At 32.7% G+C, this 18,581-nt stretch overlaps 1 pseudogene; it reads left to right on the top strand.

Moving 5' to 3' along the window:
- The window catches only part of LOC127546034 (methylmalonic aciduria and homocystinuria type D homolog, mitochondrial-like), a 79,587-nt pseudogene extending 66,593 nt beyond the window's left edge, over positions 1–12,994 (top strand).
- Positions 12,995–18,581: the final 5,587 nt, after the last annotated feature.

Raw genomic sequence — 18,581 nt, 5'->3', positions numbered from 1 at the left:
GACTCATCATTTGCCTAAAGGTAGAAAAAATTAATTTTATGCAAAAGTGGAAACTCTCTGAAGATTCAGGTGAATTTCAAATTGCTAATTTGTTGTTGCACTATTCTTCTTATAGCTCTGTTAGTAATAGAATCATATCCATAAGGTTCAAGTTAGTTTTCACCACATGAACTGGTTACTGGGAAAATAAATTGAATAGAGTGTTCTAAATTGTATTGAGTTTTGTTACTAGAATATTTTTAGAAGAATTACCTAGAAATCTCTGCAAGTGACTTGGAACCAGAGAAGCATATCTACTAGGAGGAGCTCTTTTCAGATATTCTCTATGAATGAACTTTACTCAACAATATCAAAGAGAAGAAATTTCCAAGGATTAGACAACTGCATGGGACTCAAAGTGAAATGTGTTGATTAAGTGAAAATTTGTGTGAGTTACCAGATGACAAGGAAACTTGATTTTACTTAACAGTGATGATTGTTATCATATTACTTTCGATTTTGTTTCATGGCATTTACTTTTGCCTGGAAGAGAGATATCTCTATTCCATTTTATTTATTGTTAAGAATCAGAAATCCACTTTTTGGTAAACTGATAGCTTTCTGTATTCACCACATCAAAATTTGACTCATGGATAACGTTAATTTTTGACATTCCTTAGGTGGAAGCCAAAGAGAAGTCTGGCATGTCCCCAAATGCTGTATTACTCTAGTTGATGGTATGAGAGACAATTTCCCTGACATTGAATTTTCTTTGTTTTCTTGGTGATATATAAACTTTCTCTCTCAAATTAGTCTATGGTGAACCTTCTGAATAGTTTAATCTATAACAAGATTTAGTTTATGCATAGATTCTATTTAACAAAATCTATCTCCTTAAGAGATACATGAGATTATGACTATGTTTAACTGTTTGCTCAACTTTTACAAAATTGAAGGAAACATGAGATTATAAATTTTCTAATACTCATAAATTCAATAAACTTCTTTCCTATTGCAAATTTGTCTCCTAGTTTATAGCCAGTAATGATAAGATTTATTTACCACAAGTAGCAAAGATTAGGATAATACATTTGAGGATAAAAGAGCATATTAGGTTCTATTTTATAGGTGCCGCACCATAGAGTTTATACCAAAAAGTGAATTGTGCAGGACTGGCTATTTATGATGAGAAAGTCTGGATGACTCCATTTTAAAACCTTGTTTGAAACTTTGAGTATGTGGCAGCCAGTCTGCAGGAGATGGTAGGGATGCACATGTTTTTTAACCCAAGCTCCTCATAATTATGTATTATAATCAAAACGCTTATGAGAATTTCCGGTGGAACTAATTCCTTCCCCTCATGATTACGTGTTCCAGTCAAAATACTTTTTCTTTTATATGGCCATCAATTATTCCTGTTCATAAAAATGTAGCTCACAGCTTGAGTGGAGATTGACTCATCCAGTACTTACTTTCTTGGTATGTTGAATAAACGCCTTTTAACTTTCTCTTCCTGAATTTTCTTTATTAAACACGAAAGCTGAACAAAGATTTTTTTTTTTTTTTTTACCTTTTGGCATCTGTGTGGATAAATGAATTTATTAACTATTTGCTGGTTGTCATTGTCTTTTGTGTGACTAACAATTGCTGGAAAGGGAGTCAAATCAGTCAATAAACCATTAAGGGATAGTAATTGAAAAAGGACCTTGAATATAAGAACAAAATCATTTTTTCTTAGATCAGTAAGAATTAAAGTGGAAGAGAGATATAATTTTAGTACCATTTAGTAAAATTCTATTCATTTGCTAAAGAAAGAAGGGTGCCAGTCTCATGGTCCCAATCTTCTGATCCCTTTTAGGCAGGAATCAAAGTTTCTGAAGACTTATTGAATGATACTTCAGAGATTTCTATCCCTGGCTGAATGTGAATTATATTTAGAACAGTTCCTGTGGACAAATATATAACCTACATGGGCAATATGCACACATAACACATATGTGTATACTTATATACACATACATACATAAATATATACATAAAGATGTTTCATATGGCATTGTAACACTTTTCATTTAGATTTCCAGAAGTGTTTACTTATGAAATTGAAACATTCTACATGTTTGAAAAATGTTTTATTGAGAAATATTATCTTTGATGCAAGTGATGTAGTCCTGTCATTTTCTGTCTTAGTCATACCACAACCACAGTAAAATGTGCAGTTCTCAGAACTATAGTTTTTGGGGAAAAATTAATAAAATCAAGTTTCAGGGAAGAGCAAGCAGGAAGATGTAGGAGCTTGAAATCATTCCAAGCAATGATTAGTTGAAGGAACTAGGAATATTTAGTCTGGTGAAGAGAAAACTCAAGAGAAACACTATAAAGCTATGATATGAACTTTTGCTTTTATTGATATGGGATTCTCAGGTAAGGAAACTCCTTCTATTGATAGATTGGCATCTTTCTGCAACTTGTGATTTTGGAGATTGTCCAGAATTCTGGGAACTTTAGGTGATTTGCTCAGATACAAACATCTGGTAAGTGTCAGATTGAAGTATGTATAAAATTATTTTACTTAGGGGCAGCTAGGTGGTGGAGTGAATAGAGCACCAGCCCTAAAGTCAGGAGAACCTGAGTTCAATTCTGGTCTCAGATACTTAACATTTCCTAGCTTTGTGACCTTGGAGAAGTCACTTAACCCCAATTGTCTCAGGAAAAAAAAAAGAATAATTTTACTTATACACACCTATGTGTGTCTAATGGTAGCCATCTCTAAGGTGGGATGCAGTGAGGGAAGAAAAAAAATGGGTAAAATTACATGATAACAAATCAAGTTATATGTAATAAATTTACAGTTTCATGTATAATCATCTTTTATTTATGTTATTTTATAAAAATATTTATTCCATAAATAATAGAATTAATTATTTTTTAAGTGTAATAAAGTTAGATTCCCCACTTTCACCCCTGATCTGAAAGACTGCCTTATTTCATCCTAGAAGAAGAAGTACCAGGAATAATAGTTGCAATACCTTCTGTATATAATATAATAATAATAATATAATATAATATATATTCCGTATATAATATAATAATAATAATATACTGTTACGTATTTGATGAATTGAAGAAGCAGATTTGGGAAGAAGCAGATTTGGGCTTGGTATGAGGAAAATTGACAATTCTGACTGTCCCAAAGTAGGGTGGAATAGTTTGGGAAGTAAAGATATATTCAGTGTGAGACCTCTTAATGAGTTCAAGTTAGAAAAAAAGTTCCTTTTCAATCATTGTACACAGCAACAAGACTATACAATGATCAGTTCTGATGGACATGGTTCTCTTCACCAGTGAGATGATTCAAACCAAGGCTAATTGTTTAGTGCTGAAGAGAGCCATCTACACCCAGAGAGAAGACCATGAGAACTGAGTGTGGACCACAACATAGCATTCTCACTCTCAGTTTTTTTTTTTCCTTCTTGATCTGATTTTTCTGGTACAGCAAGATAACTGCACAAATATGTATATGTATATTAGATTTAACATACATTTTAATGTAACTAACATGTATTGAACTATCTGCCAGCTAGGGGAAGGAGTGAGGGGAAGGAGGGGAAAATCTGGAACAAAAGGTTTTGCAAAGGTCAAGGATGAAAAATTACCCATGCATATGTTTTGTAAATTAAAAAGCTTTTAAAAAATGAAAAAAAAAGTCAAGGGAAAAAAACAACAAAAAAAATCCTTTTCAAGATAATTTTGAGATCCTTTCTAACTCTGAGATTCAATGATTCTATATATAAAAAGTAGGATTTTAGTCTCATTTGCACTGTGCTGAACCTTTACAATATTTTGTGAATCAGTTCTTCCCTCCTACTCAGTTGTTGCCCATGTCTCAATGGTGTGCACTTTCTAACTATTTAGTTTCTAGTTTCAGTTGTGTTAACTTTCTAAGTTAGATCTTAACCTCTTGGTGTCATCTCTGAAATAGGCTTGATTCAGATTATTGTACTCAAAACTAGGCATCTCTATTCCTTGTGAATTAAAGCCCAGACTAATTGTTGCCAAAATTTTTGCAAATACTGTTCAGTCTTAAGTGTTTTTTCCCTTGACAAGACTATGCTTGATGGATTCGCCAAGTTGTAATGCAAAATCTCTACCTTGTCATATAATAGTAGTTCATATTTTTCTTTTTAAATGATTGTCGCTATAGCAACACACTTAATTAGTTGCTAAGATTGATTATTCTATATCATTATATTTTAAAAACTGTAATTTAACCATTTTAAATTAAGTTTAAAAATATATTTAGGCATTAAAATAGCATGTTACAAAATAAAGATATGAGCCTGAGGATCATTTTATACCCTTGTGTAATAACCAAAATGAAAAATTACATTTAAAAATTATCCAGGTGTATTCAAAATGTGTCAACATTATTTTTAAGAAAAATGTTTTCCCAACTACCCTTAAAATAGCCTTTGGAAAATTTCTGTCAAAAAAAATTTTTTTTTCTGTCTTCAGGAATCCTGGTATAAAAACTACTGGAATCTTTGCTTTTTGTAAAGATGTGCTTTTTAATTCCAATGAGCTATTCATTAGAAAAAAAGGGGAAACACAAGAATAAGGCAGAAAGGAGAACAATTACAATTTTCCAGATTGTATTCTCAATGGAAATTATCACTTGCTTCAAACCTATTCTTCTATTAACCTTTCCCTTTTCTGCTGATCCACCATCCTTTCAGTCACCTAAGGTTGTGACCTTTGTATCATATTATACTACTGATTTTCCTTTCAATATACTGCCAATAAGTTGCCAGATCTCAGAGATATTGTTTTGTTCTTACTGTGCATTTTAAAAATTCTTTTTCCTCCTTCTTCCCTCCACCCCCTAAAAAGTTTCTATTAAGTATGGACACACAAGAACACATACACACACACAAAAATACAAACATACACATATACATAAATATCTATAATCATGACATGTAGAAATTCATATGAATTTATGTAAAACTGCATTATGCTTGTTCTAATTTTGTTTCTCTGAAGGTGGATATTATTTTTCTTCATAAGTTCACTTTCCCTATTTTTCTAAATCCAACAATTCTCGGAGGCTTGGATGTTGGCTAGGACAATTTTCTTTAATTATATCTTCTATTATTATTTTGAGATTCTTTTTTATGATCATAGAATTTAGGTAGTCTTATAATTATTATGTTTTTCTTTTTGATCTGTTCTACAGATAAGTTGTTTTTCTTATAGAATGTTTCACATTTTCTTCTATTTTTTCATTCATTATTTTTGTTTTATTATTTTTTGGTCTCATAACTTTACTTACTTCCCCTTGCCCATTTCTAATTTTCAAGAAGTCACTTTCTTCCTTAAGATTCTGGATGTCCTTTTCTAATTGGTTGACTTTCTTTTCATAATCTTGTTTTTCTTGAATTGGTCTAATTTTTAAAAAATAAATTCTTTTTAAAATTTATATATTTAATATTTTCCCCCAGTTACATTCAAAACATTTTTTTACATTTGATTTTAAGATTTTTGAGTTTTAATTTCTCTCTCTTATGTGCATCTACAATTAGGAAACCACATGTGAAGTTATTCAAAACTTTTCCATAAAAGACAAGCTGTAAAAAACAACAGCAACATAGACCCTGCCCCATGAAAATAAAAACCCTTAAGAAAAATTAAGTTAAAAATAAAGAAATAGAGATAGAGAGAGTAAGAGAGAATACTTCGATCTATATTCATCCTCCATCAATTCCTTTTCTGGGTATGGATAGATTTTCATCATAAATCCTTCAGAGTAGGTATGGATGATTGTATTATGAGAATAATAAAGTCATTTACAGCCGGTTATATCCAGAACATTGCTAGTATTTTGTATACAGGATGTTTCACTTGTTTATGGAAGACTTTCCAGGTTTTGGTTTTTTTTTTTTTTTTTTTTTGGCCTGAGAGCATCCTGCTTATCATTTTCCAGAGAACAGTAATCTATCAGAGAAACTTGTTTCAAATTTTTTTTTAATAATTACTATTGCTAATTGTATTTCCCCCATTTATTCTCTCTCTCCTTTCACCCTGTCCCTCCTCATAAGTGTTTAGCTACTGACCCCTCCCTCCGCTGAAATGTCCTTTCTTATCATCACCCCCCTTCCTACATGCCATTCCCCTCCTATTTTCCAACAGGGTAAGATAGATTTCTATATCCTTATTGAGTATGGATGTTATTTCTTAGGTGAGCCAATTCTTATGAGAGTAAGGTTCACCCATCCTCTCTTTCCCCTTTCCTCCTCCATTGTAAAAATCTTTTTTTCTTGCATTTTTTTAAAAAAGAGGTTTTTTTTTCTCCTCAATCTCATTCAATTTTTAAATATCTTTTAAAAGTTTTTTCTATGCATTCTTTTTGGGCAGGTGACTATTTAATGTTACTCTTTGGGGTAAGAAAGTCTTTTTTGATGTATCCTCCCCAGAAGTGGTTGGGCTTTTTCTCTTTTCTCATTACAGTATATATATATATATATATATATATATATATATATATTTTGTTATTGTAATCTCATCTAGTCCTAGGATGTGTGTGTGTGTGTGTATGTGTGTGTGTGTGTGTGTGTGTGTGTGTGTGTAGGTTTAGGTGCTTCTGGTCTCAGGTCCTCAAGTTCTGCCTTGTGACCAGAAACTGAAACGAAGAGCTTTGGTGGGTGCTTGTTACTTCCTGCCCAGGGCTGTGCTTCCCTCAGCCTTTCCCTGCTCTGAAGCCTGATTCACCCCACTGTCCAGGTGGTGTAATTCCTGGGGCTGAGATTACTTCCCAGTCCAGCTCACAGAGGGTTTGCTGACTCCTCTTATAGTGGAGCTAATTTACAAGTGTTTACAATGGCCAAACTTTCATTCTAGGATTTCTCTTCAGATCTTTTCTGGTTATGCTAGAAGGACCATTGTTCTATTCCAACTCACTTATTTTTATTGCTCTATGTTCATCCTGAGGCACTATTTTGTCTTGTTGATATAGAAAACCTTAAGAGCCTGGAATTTTCTGACATACTCCACCATATCTCACAATCTTTTCATAATAAGCACATCTATGACATAATTGTACCTTCTTTCTACTCAATCTAAAATTCTAGTTTTTATACTTCAAGTCATGTGACTATGGGCAAATGATTTAACTTTTCTTTTTTCTCAGTTTTTATATGTATGTGTAAAAAATGGCCATAAGATCTATAGTAATTACCTTCAATGTTTGTTCTGATGCTCAAATAAAACAATGTGACTGAATTGTTTTGTAAGCCTTAAAATGCTTTGTAAAGATTAACTATCATAATATGAAGTTTATGGCTATGTCTTAAGTACTTGTGTATCCATCATAAACTATAGTGCCCTGCCTTAGACATAGGAAATTTCAGTTGAAAATGTGTTCAGTGGATGGAGAGGAAAATATTGGAAGGTGATAAGAAAATAGTTGCATATACTCAAAAAGGTTTCTCTCTTGTACTACCATTCCCTTATATGTGGACTCTTTCCTAAATATATAAAACATGAAGGCAGGGACTCTTTATTTTTTGCATCTGCATTTAAAATGTTTAGCTTAATGATTGACAAATGACAAGGGCTTGATACTTTTGTTTTTCATTCAGCCATCCAAAACATTTGAATTACTGTTATTAATGAGCCTTGACATTATACCTTTTAAATTCAACTTTATTTTAGTGAAATTAGATGGCACAGTGGATAGAGAGTTAGGCATGGAGTTAGAAAAAATAATCTTTATGATTTCAATTCAATTTAATACTAACTGTGTGACCATGGTCAAGTTACTTGATCCTATTTGCCTCAGTTTTATCAGTAAGATGAGCTAGAGAAGGAAATAGCAAATCACTCCAGAGTCTTTGCCAAGAAAACTCCATATGGGGTCACAAAGAGTTAGACACAAATGAACAAAAACAGAAAGTCTAATTTTTTCATTAAAAAAAATCTTAATAGCCTGATAATCCTAAAGGATATCATGTAGAATGATTTTCATAACTTCTAGTATGCCATTCTTTGCCTGGTTAATAGCATTCATCTGTGTTTTCTTTGAAATATTGTTCAAATAGCAGGTAATAATTTTCTTCTTCTCTTCTTATTATTCTTTGCTTCTTACTCAGCTGGCCAGAAGGAGGTCTCTCTTTATGTCTACAGTGCTGGTTGAAATGTAAATATATTCTTTCATTTATTAAAAGTTTCTTTTATTTCTGGGTAACTGTTGGTTGTTCATGCAGATCTGCCAGAGTAAGACTCAATCCTACTGATGAACCTCCCAGTGAGAAAGGAGGAAAGATAATGAAAAAAGATTAGAAATGATGAGTTTTTTGGTTTATCAAAAAGAACTCAGTCAAGATAAGAAGGAGAAATCTTGTTCCTTCAAGATAATTCAATGACTCTGTGCTTCTGTATACAAATTTGGATTTCTCCCTGAAATTTCTTACTTTATATATTTATCTATATTTAATAAAGGAATAGAGGTCTAAATTCTGAATCTAAAAACTGGGTCAAGAGGGGTTGACTTTCAAATTACTTTGGGTACCTGGGGAAGGAGAGGAAATAATGGCAAAAAGACAAATTTAGACTTTTTTAGTATTATTTCATTCCTTACTACATTCCTTATTTCTTTGTCCTTATCTTCTCATTTTCTTTGTTAGATAGTTTATATTGTGGGGATCTGGAACCTTAGAGTGAGTAGGTGAGAAAAAGAATTGAAAGAAAAGAAACAGAAATGACAATCTTTAAGGAAGCAGCAATAAAACAAATTTGAAAATTGTCTGAGACAATTTCTGCATAGTCTTTGCAGACACGTGCAAATTATATGTGAATACAATCAAGAACTTGCTTTTTTACTCCACAAATCAGTCCTCTGGAAAATCATGCTGAATTCATTTCTGTCTAAAATTTCATGCTGTGGAGAATGTGGCGTGCTTCTGTTGGTCATTTATGATGATCCAGTGGTTGTCTTCTTCTGGAGGACTATTAACTAAGTGATGTATAGGACAGAGGCCTGAACTGAAACAGAAGGACCCGTGTTCCATTTTAGTCTCAAAAATTTAGCTCTATGCCTCTGTACAAGACAAAACCTCTCAGCCTCAATTTTCTTGTCTGTAAAATGAAGACAGTAATAGTACCTATCTAGTAAGATTGTAATGAGGATTAAATAAGACTATATTTACATATATTTATTGTTTTAATATTTTATTTAATATATATATATATACAAATATATGTTTTTGTGTGTATATATGTATATAAACATACACATAGTTTTGCAAACCTTAAAGTGCTACATAAATGCTAGCTATTATTTGCATTAATATGCTATCATTTATATCTCTAACTTAATTTATCTGAAACCACTGATAATCTTCTGCATAGTTCTCAGTTATTCTTCCTTCTTCTCTCCTCTTTTCCTCTTCAATTTCCTTTACCTTATTAAGCATCAACTATATTCAAGATGCTTTCCACAGAGGGATAGTTTAATTCATACTGAGCTTGTAATCAATTAAAAAATAAAGTTTTTTTTTAAAGGTGAACTTCTATATAGACAAACCTTCTCTACTTTAATTTTGCATTTGATTTTGGAATCCCACTATAAGATTTTATATTTAACTCTATCAATTTTTACTTTGCTAGATTCACCCAGTGTTCAGTTAAAATAACTTGGAATTATTTCTTGATAAAATGAAACCTATTTAAATAATCATCTACTATATCAGCAAGCCTGCAGTACCTTTGTATCATCTGATAATGTTTATTGTCCTTAGTGACAATGAATTTATTTATACTTGTCCTCTTATCTAATTGATTACAATGTTTAAGTGGACCAAATCTGGTAACCATAAAAGATTTCCTTCCAAGTTGAAATTGAGTCATTAATAACTTCTATTTGTATCCAGACATTTAACAATTCTAAACTCACTATACTGTGGTATCAACGATCCTATGACTTTGAGGTGCTAGTGACATAAATGTGTGTGTATGTGTGTCTATAAACAATAAAATAGCAATTTCAGGTAGTTCAGGGAGGCAGTGGGAGTGAGGCTATCATTTTGGGAATCAACTACATAAAGTTCAGAAATAAATACAAGAATGCAGATGAGATTTTCAGGTATAGACAGAATAGAGTAAAAGCCTAAGAATGGAACTTTGAGGAACATTATATTTGAGATGCAAGAAAAGAAATAGCCGTGGAATAAAAAAGATATAAGGAAAGGTAAAGGAATCGCTATTATGGGTATCACTATTATCCCAGTCACCTTGCAAGAAATCTCAGTATTATCTTCTACTTCTATTTGTCCTTTGTCCTTTTCTCCATAATTGTTAGTGTTATTAGATTCTCCCTGCTGGCATTTCTCTGGTCCTTGCCATTTCATTTTAATTCAATGCTAGGCCAGAACCCCTTCATTTCATTCATTCCAAGACTCCTTAATTACTCACTTTTGCTTACTCTTTTCTTTTAATCCATCCTTCTAGTATCACTAATCTTCACACCTCAAATACTTCTTTGCTTCAAATTCTAACATGATTCCCTACTGAATAAACACTTTTTGTCTCAATTTCTTAGACTAGAATTTAAAAATTAGTATCTTTTCACTAGTAACTAACTTTCCAATCTTACATTTTATGTTCCTCCACGTAAGTTCCAGGAGGGGTATAAGGTCTCTTCAGGGAAGACTGGTACCTCTGGGATGAGGGCTGCTAAATCCTTTATAAGACTGCTTTATAAGACTGGCTAAACCAGGCTGAGGGAAACCAAAGGGTCTCAGACCCTACAGTGAGTTAGGGGGTATTTATTACCAAGCTGGTAAGACTTTTCTTGCTAGAATGGGCAGATGAGAACAATTTGTTCAATGCCTTTGAATAATAATGAAGCAGAAGTTGTGGAGTGCTTAGAGCTTGTTTAGACATTGAAAACATCAAGATCATCCATTTCATCTTGAGTCATCACCAGTTGTTTCAGCTCAATCCTGCCACTGGCCACTCATTGATGGTTCTAGAACAGAAAGTTAAGATGATGGTTTTATACAATTCTGCCTCACTTAAATCCAAGTTACACATGAATCAAAATTCATCAGCAAAGAGATGTCATTTTGATCCTTTTCCAGAACAAAGGACAACAATCAACTAACCAATGGGTTAACTAACAGCATGGGTAACTCACCATTTAGTAAATCTTCATTGAGCTTTTCCTCTGTTTCATTACTAAGGCAGTTGTCTCTGCTTGAATGTTACTCTTCCTTCTTCTGTCCATACTAGTTTGAACAAATGGCATCAATACTAGTACTTCAAAATCTAGTATAAATGCCCTCTCTATTTTAGGAAACATTTCCCAATCAATCTAGTAAAAAAAAAAACCAAACTCTCCTACTTTGAAGTCTGATATCATATTATTCATATATACTGTTTTATCAAGTCCTGGTTTATATTATGGTTATACACACACATATACACAAACACACACATGCCTTTTTTTTTCTTTTATATCATAAGCTGCAGAAGGAAATATAATGGGTAAAATGCTGGCATTGAAATTAGGAAGATCTGGATTCCAGTCTTAACTCCTTACCATCTGTGGGACTTTGGCCAAGTCATTCATCTTTCTTACTTTCAATTTCCTTAGCTGTGAAAATGGAGATTATATAACATGTAGTAACGACCTCAGGGGCTATTGTGAGGCTCAAATGAAATGATGTGTGACTTGCTTTGCAAACCTTAGTGTGCTACATAAAGTTAAATATTATTAAGTGAGTATAGTAGTTATATCTTAACCACTTTTGGACCTTTCATAAATGATAGTACCTTGGACTGAATAGAATAAATATTGATTGGAAATTTTTTTGAATGAATGAATGAAAGGGGAAAAATTTGTGCTGACATATTCTAATTTTTGCTTCCAATAAAAATGGTGTCACTGTTAAAATGAAAAGGACATTGGATCTGGACCCATATTTGAATCTTCACTCTGCAAATATGCGAGTTATTTCTCCTTGTGAGCCCTTACATATGTTAAGTGAAGGGGATCAATGAGATGGGAGGCAATATGTATAGTTCAAAAAGCTCTAAAGATTACCACCTGTGATGTTCCAGCCTGGCTCTCTACCCCCTTAGGTTTTACTTTTTAGTCAGGAAAATTGCAAGTCCCAAAGGTTTTTCTACTGTGGGATCTTAGGTTCAGATGAATCTCATGTAACTGCATTCTCAGATATATTTTCAAGAACTATGTGACTAGATGAAACAATGAGACCATTTGATTCAGGATCAAAGGATTTCAGCTCCTTGGGAATATAGGTTTTTCATTGTCACCTCAATGGAACAACTTTGCTGGAGAAAAGTCAAATTCAGAGACCTTTGTCTAACATCCTAGCAGAGTCTTTATTAAATGAAAGACATGAATTTATGATGGCACCATAGCTGTAAGTGAATTTGAGGGCAGTGATGCACCTGTAGAATAACAGGAAATTAACAGGGCAGAAACTCATTTAAAAATGACAAAGTACAATGTGTAATACAAACATGTCTAAAACTATTTTGAAGAGATTTTGAATTAATGTTTTCAGAAGTGAATTCTGGCAAGTTAATTATACTAACTGCAATGTGGAAAAGCAAAAATGATATGACCACATAGAGTGAGGAGGTTGAAAATGAAAGAAAAATGCTGTTAAAAAGTTTATTAGTTGTGATAAAGAAATTTACTATACCCTACATACTGAAGGCTATTGAGCTAGCTTTATTAATCTATCATCTAGATTGGCATTTCTTGGACAACATACAAACAATACTCTTTTTGAAACAGATGGGCCTTATTGACATTTAAGAGTCTCTGTTGATTTTTTTTTTTGCTTCTATGAAGTGATTTGCCATAGTCTTTAGGCTGCCCACATGTTTATTGGAAGTATATTTCATGAATTTCACACCTGCCAGTTGCATTATGAAAAAATTAAGCAGAAATTTGGTGGCAGCTTTATGTGTACATAATACTGTCTAAAAATTACTGTCAAGAGTCTTCTAATTTAAAAAAAAACTCATTTCTAGGTAAAAAAAAATAGTTTTTATAAATAATATTATAAATAAAATTGTAATTTATGAGATTTTCCAAAAAATGGCAAAAGATTACTCTTTATATTTGTTTAATACATATTAATGACCTACAGTGTATATACACATGCATAATCTACATGCATAGACACATATACATACACATTTACACATATGTAAATTCATATATAAAACAATATTAATATGGGTGACATAAATTTCTCTTGATTGAATAAGTTTAGCTTTATCTGCGATCAAGCCACTTATTGAAAAATAAATTTTCCTCCTGAGCCCTTGTTTGTGTATATATCTTATTTCCTATCCCTGCTAACTCTTTATATTAGTTCTATTCCTTAAGCTATCTTGCTATTTTTTAATCTTCCTCCAACCATGGATTCATACTTTATCTTCTTTCCCCCATTTTTTCTTCTTTTATCCCATTCTTTATCTCATTTATATTATTCTACTCTCATTAAACTTAACCCCTCTCTATATCCTACCTTATCCTATGCTACCTTTTCCCTTCCTCTTTATTTCTTTCCCATTAATTTACACACTATATCTCAAGACCATAAATTTACAAACCTTTCTATATAACCTACCTTATCCTATTTCCTCCCCTTTTATTTCTTTATTGTTTTGGAGGATGCTATAACTTTCATGGTACACACACACACACACACACACACACACACACACACACACAAAATATTCCCTATTTAAACCATTCCTGATGTGATTAGGTTTTCATAACTATGTCCTCCCCCATCTCATGCCTCTGGGTCAGTTTTTCCTCTGCCTCTCATTTGTATAGTATAATTACTATTTTTACTCTTCCGGGACAATTTTACTTTATAGAGTCAGATCATACTCATCTCAGTCCCGATATTTGTTTTGAGCTATTCAGTTACTTATATCAGTCTCATATGTATAGTTTAAATCTTGTTGAGTCCCTTTAAATTAGTCTTTGATATTAGCACATTTTAAGTTAAATTATCTATTGAATTCAGGTTTGGCTGAGACAAAATCTTGAAAAATTGTTAGTTTATTGAATATCTATTTTTTCATTGAATATTATGCTTAATTTTGCTGAAAATGATATTTTTGGCTCTACATTGCATTAAAAGCCATAATTCATCTGAATCAAAGACTTCATCCCATATTAGTTGTTTATGGAGAGAGATCTAGCTATTTCTCCTTTATATTTAAAAATTTCCTTGCATCCTTGAAAAAATAAATCACAAATTAAGAGGGCGAAAAATCACATTTTTTATCCATTGTTGAGCATTTTAAATTCTTTTCTAAAATATTTTAAATTCAGGCTTATGTAAATCTTATCAAATTGAACAATTCTGGTAAATTATAGTTCTGATATTTAAATTCAATTTAAGAGACATTTTTCATATTTATTGAAAAAGCAGTACTTTTTGCTACATTTAAAAAAATTGGTCTTCCTCAAATCTAAAAATTTTAGGTTTTGATATTTTTTTAATTTTCACTTTCTGTAGATATACATTGTATTAAGGTACACATATCAACATCATTATCTAATCTATTTTAGGCCTTGGGTTTAAAAAAAGTGTCAGAATATAAACATATTTGTTTATTATAGACAATTTCCTATTTCTTCCAAATATACTTTTGTGATTTAATGATAAATTGGAATAGCTGCATGTTACAAAATACCTCATTGACAAAAATTATGTTTTGACAATATAAACTTGAAAAGATAAAAAAAGAAAAAGCTCTGCTATCAATGGACCTAAATTAAGATATACTCTCTGATGCTTATTATCTGTGTCGCTGTAGGCAAACTATTTAACCTTCTAGGGATTTTACTTTCATCAACTATAAAATGAGATACTGGAGTAGAATATTTCTGAGGTCCCTATTTATTTTAGAGCTCTAATCCAATTACCTCGAAGGGCCTTACTATATCTAAAACCTTATGGTGAATGTATAGTTATAGTTAGGAATTCCCATTTAGCAAAAAAGAATATTAATTTCAGAACAGAAGTTGAGAATCTAGTGGATTACACTAGCTGACAAGGCATTTCAAGATTTTGAAAGAAAAAGATGCTATTCATGTCAAAATCCTTATAAAATTTTTATATTTTAACATGACAAAGTATGCCTGGATCATTTCCTCATGTTACCTCTCTATTTTCTTTCATCTCCTGGTTTTCTTCTGGTGTCAGAGGTAATATAATTGACTTGAACCTGAAATCCTTTCTTCCCCTGAAAAATGTCTTTATTCTCAATAGGAGATGGCAAACTCTCTGAAACACCAGCCCTCTTGTGGGTTGCAGATAAGCCGTGAAAGGTTCTTTTCTCCTTTCTTTTAAGAATAAGATTTGCCTTGGCTTTTATGAGCTGAGGAGAAAAATAGAAATACTGTTGACACAGTGTGCTTTTGTGTTTCTTCACCGTAATATGATCATTTACTATCACCATGATGCTCCTCAATCACAGGAAGCTGTTGGCAGCTGGAAAAAAAAAGTCATTCTACTTTCTTCACCAGAAATAGTTACCCTCTCTACCCACCCACACAATACAGATTCACACACACAGAGTTGTTCAATCATATTTTCAGTCATGTTCAACTTTTTATGACCTTGTTTCAGGTTTTATTGGCAAAGATACTGGAATGGTTTGCCATTCCCTTCTCTAGCTCATTTAACAGATAAGGAAACTGAGGCAAACAGGGTTAAGTGAGTTAGTCAGGGTCACCAGCTAGCCAGTGTCTGGAGCAAATTTGAAAAGAAGATGCGTCTTCCTGTGTCTTGGTTTGGCATTCTAGTCAGAACAGAAAGACAGACAGACAGCTAGATAGATATAGTAGATATACACATGTGTATGTGTGTATAAACACATTCACACACATATATAAACACATACATATGTATATATACACATAATTATACCAGCTACATGTCTATATTAGCTGTTTTCTTTATTTCAAATAGACCTGCATTTATCTCCAACATCTCACATTTTTAATCATAGAATTTTTATACTAAAAGGAACCACAGAGTTCATTGAGTCTCCTCCAACACAGCTGAAATCCAGAGAGGTTAAGTAATTGATTTAGACTCACATAGCTAGTTATACAGCTCTTGGTGGAGCAGGGGCTTTATGCTTTCTAAGCATTAAGAGCCTGAGGATCTCTGCATCACAGACCTAAGGAGACAGTGTGAGCACTTGCATTAAAGGAATTTATTTTTGCATTTGGGCTTGAATGTGTGTTTTCAGGTGAGTAGACTATTGTCATCCCTCATGAGCTCAAGCATTCTACCTGGCGTCTCTTGTCAGTATGGATCATTCTACACAAGATATGGAGTTAAAAGCAACTTTAAAGACTATCAAGTCCAACCCCCTTTTTTACAGAAGACTAGAATGAGGTACAGAGAAGTGAAATGATATACTTAGGGATTGGTCACATAGCTAATAAATGTCCAGTTATTATCTATGGCTTTCTGGAACCAAATCCAGTGCCCTATCGCCTATATTATGCAAATCTACTTACATGCCTAGAGAAACCCATTAATCAGAGGAATGGAAGAGATTGGCAGATATATATTGTCTTCCTTCTCACACCTACTTCCTAAAATCAAAGTAAATCTTTTGCCTGAATTAAGTAGTGATATCAATTCACCTGTCTTCTTGGTGTTGGCAAAGATTTGCGGGTCCTGCTTCTGTTGATGTCAGCCTGGAATTACTAAAGAGAATTGGGAGTGATAAAAATAAAGAAGCAGGAAAAACAAAGAAAAAAGTATAAGCTAAGTCAGGTTTACATTTGTCAATAAAATAAAAAGTTGGGGGTCTTCAAGGCACACAAGTATGCCACAAGAGGGAATAGTAGGGAGCTTTTTCTTTTCCTTGCAGGATTTTTATTTGATTTGCAAAGGATTCGTTCATTCAAAGTATTTGATGTGCTATAATTTGTCAACTATAGGATAAAGAAAAGATAAAATTCCATAGTCCCTCTTTTAAGATATGTTTTACATTTCTTTTTCACTTAAACATGGTAAAGATGGCTTTGTTCTAAAGTCTTTCTTTTTCCATTATTCACTTGGGGAGAAAGCTGCTCTTCTCCCACATATCAGTATTCAATAGATACTCCATTGGATCCAGAACTCCATTGCTGGGATTATCAAACTTGAAGGATGTCATCAATAAGAAGAAAGCCCCCATATACTCCCATCTATGTGTGTAAAAATGTTTGTGGCAGCCCTTTTTGTAGTGGCTAGAAATTGGAAACTGAATGGATGCTCATCAATTGGAGAATGGCTGAATAAATTATGGTATATGAATGTTATGGAATATTATTGTTCTATAAGAAATGACCAGCAGGATGATTTCAGAAAGGCCTGGAGAGACTTACATGAAGTGATGATAAGTGAAATGAGCAGAAACAGGAGATCATTGTACACAGCAACAAGAAGATTATATGATGATCAATTCTGATGGACATGACTCGTCTCAACAATGAGGTGATTCAGGCCAGTTCCAATGCTCTTGTGATGGAGAGAGCCATCTGCATCCAGAGTGAGGATTGTGGGGACTCAATGTGGATCACAATATATCATTTTCACCTTTTTGTTGTTTACTTTCCTTTTGTTTTCTTTCTCTCTTTCCTTTTTGATCTGATTTTTCTTGTGCAGCATGATAATTGTGGAAATAGGTATAGAAGAATTTTACATATTTAACAAATATTGCTGTCATAGGAGAGGGTAAGGGGAAAAGAGAGAAAAAATTTGGAACATGGGTTTGTAGGGGTGGATGTTGAAAACTATCTATGCACGTATTTTGAAAATAAAAAGGTTTTTTTTTTTTTAAAGGCAGTTTGGTTAACTATTTAATATAGCTCACCTTTATAACAATAGAGTTAATTACAATGATCAAGCTTATTATCCTCAGAGAACAGATAAAGAAACATAACTTCCTCCTTTTGATAAAGAGATGAAGAATGAAATAAATAGATTAAATGGATATTGTTGGATGTATTTACTCTGTTGGCTGTATTTATACTGCTTTATTTGTTACAAACTATAGTATAATAGAGGGCAGAAAGGTGTTTTAAGATGTGTGTGTGTGTGTGTGTGTGTGTGTGTGTGTGTGACTGATATGAAATACAAAAAAATCAATAGAACTTTCTTTTTAAATAGTGTAACTATTTGTAAATAGCTAAAAACCAAAATATTCCATAATCACAAACAATTACAAAATCATGTTTTGTGATATAATGAATTTTGTTTTGCATGAATACAGTTGGATTTTACTTTATGAGGTAAACATTTCATCCTTGTACAAAGTGTGGTGTTCTCTCAGAAGTTCTGATGAGGGGATATATGAATATGATTCACTTAGGAATAAAGAGTGCTGTATACAGATACACAGCTATCAATTTCTTCTGCCCATAAAGATAGTTCTGGCTGAATATCCATTAGAGAATGGGAAAGTTGGTGATCAGGTGTCTGGCACCCTTTTTTCTCTTATTGTTATATTCGTTCTTGAAGAAGACCATGATATCAGGG

The sequence above is a fragment of the Antechinus flavipes genome, chromosome 1 (assembly GCF_016432865.1).
Source record: "Antechinus flavipes isolate AdamAnt ecotype Samford, QLD, Australia chromosome 1, AdamAnt_v2, whole genome shotgun sequence".
Lineage (NCBI taxonomy): Eukaryota > Metazoa > Chordata > Mammalia > Dasyuromorphia > Dasyuridae > Antechinus > Antechinus flavipes.
This window is presented reverse-complemented; position numbering and strand designations above follow the sequence as displayed.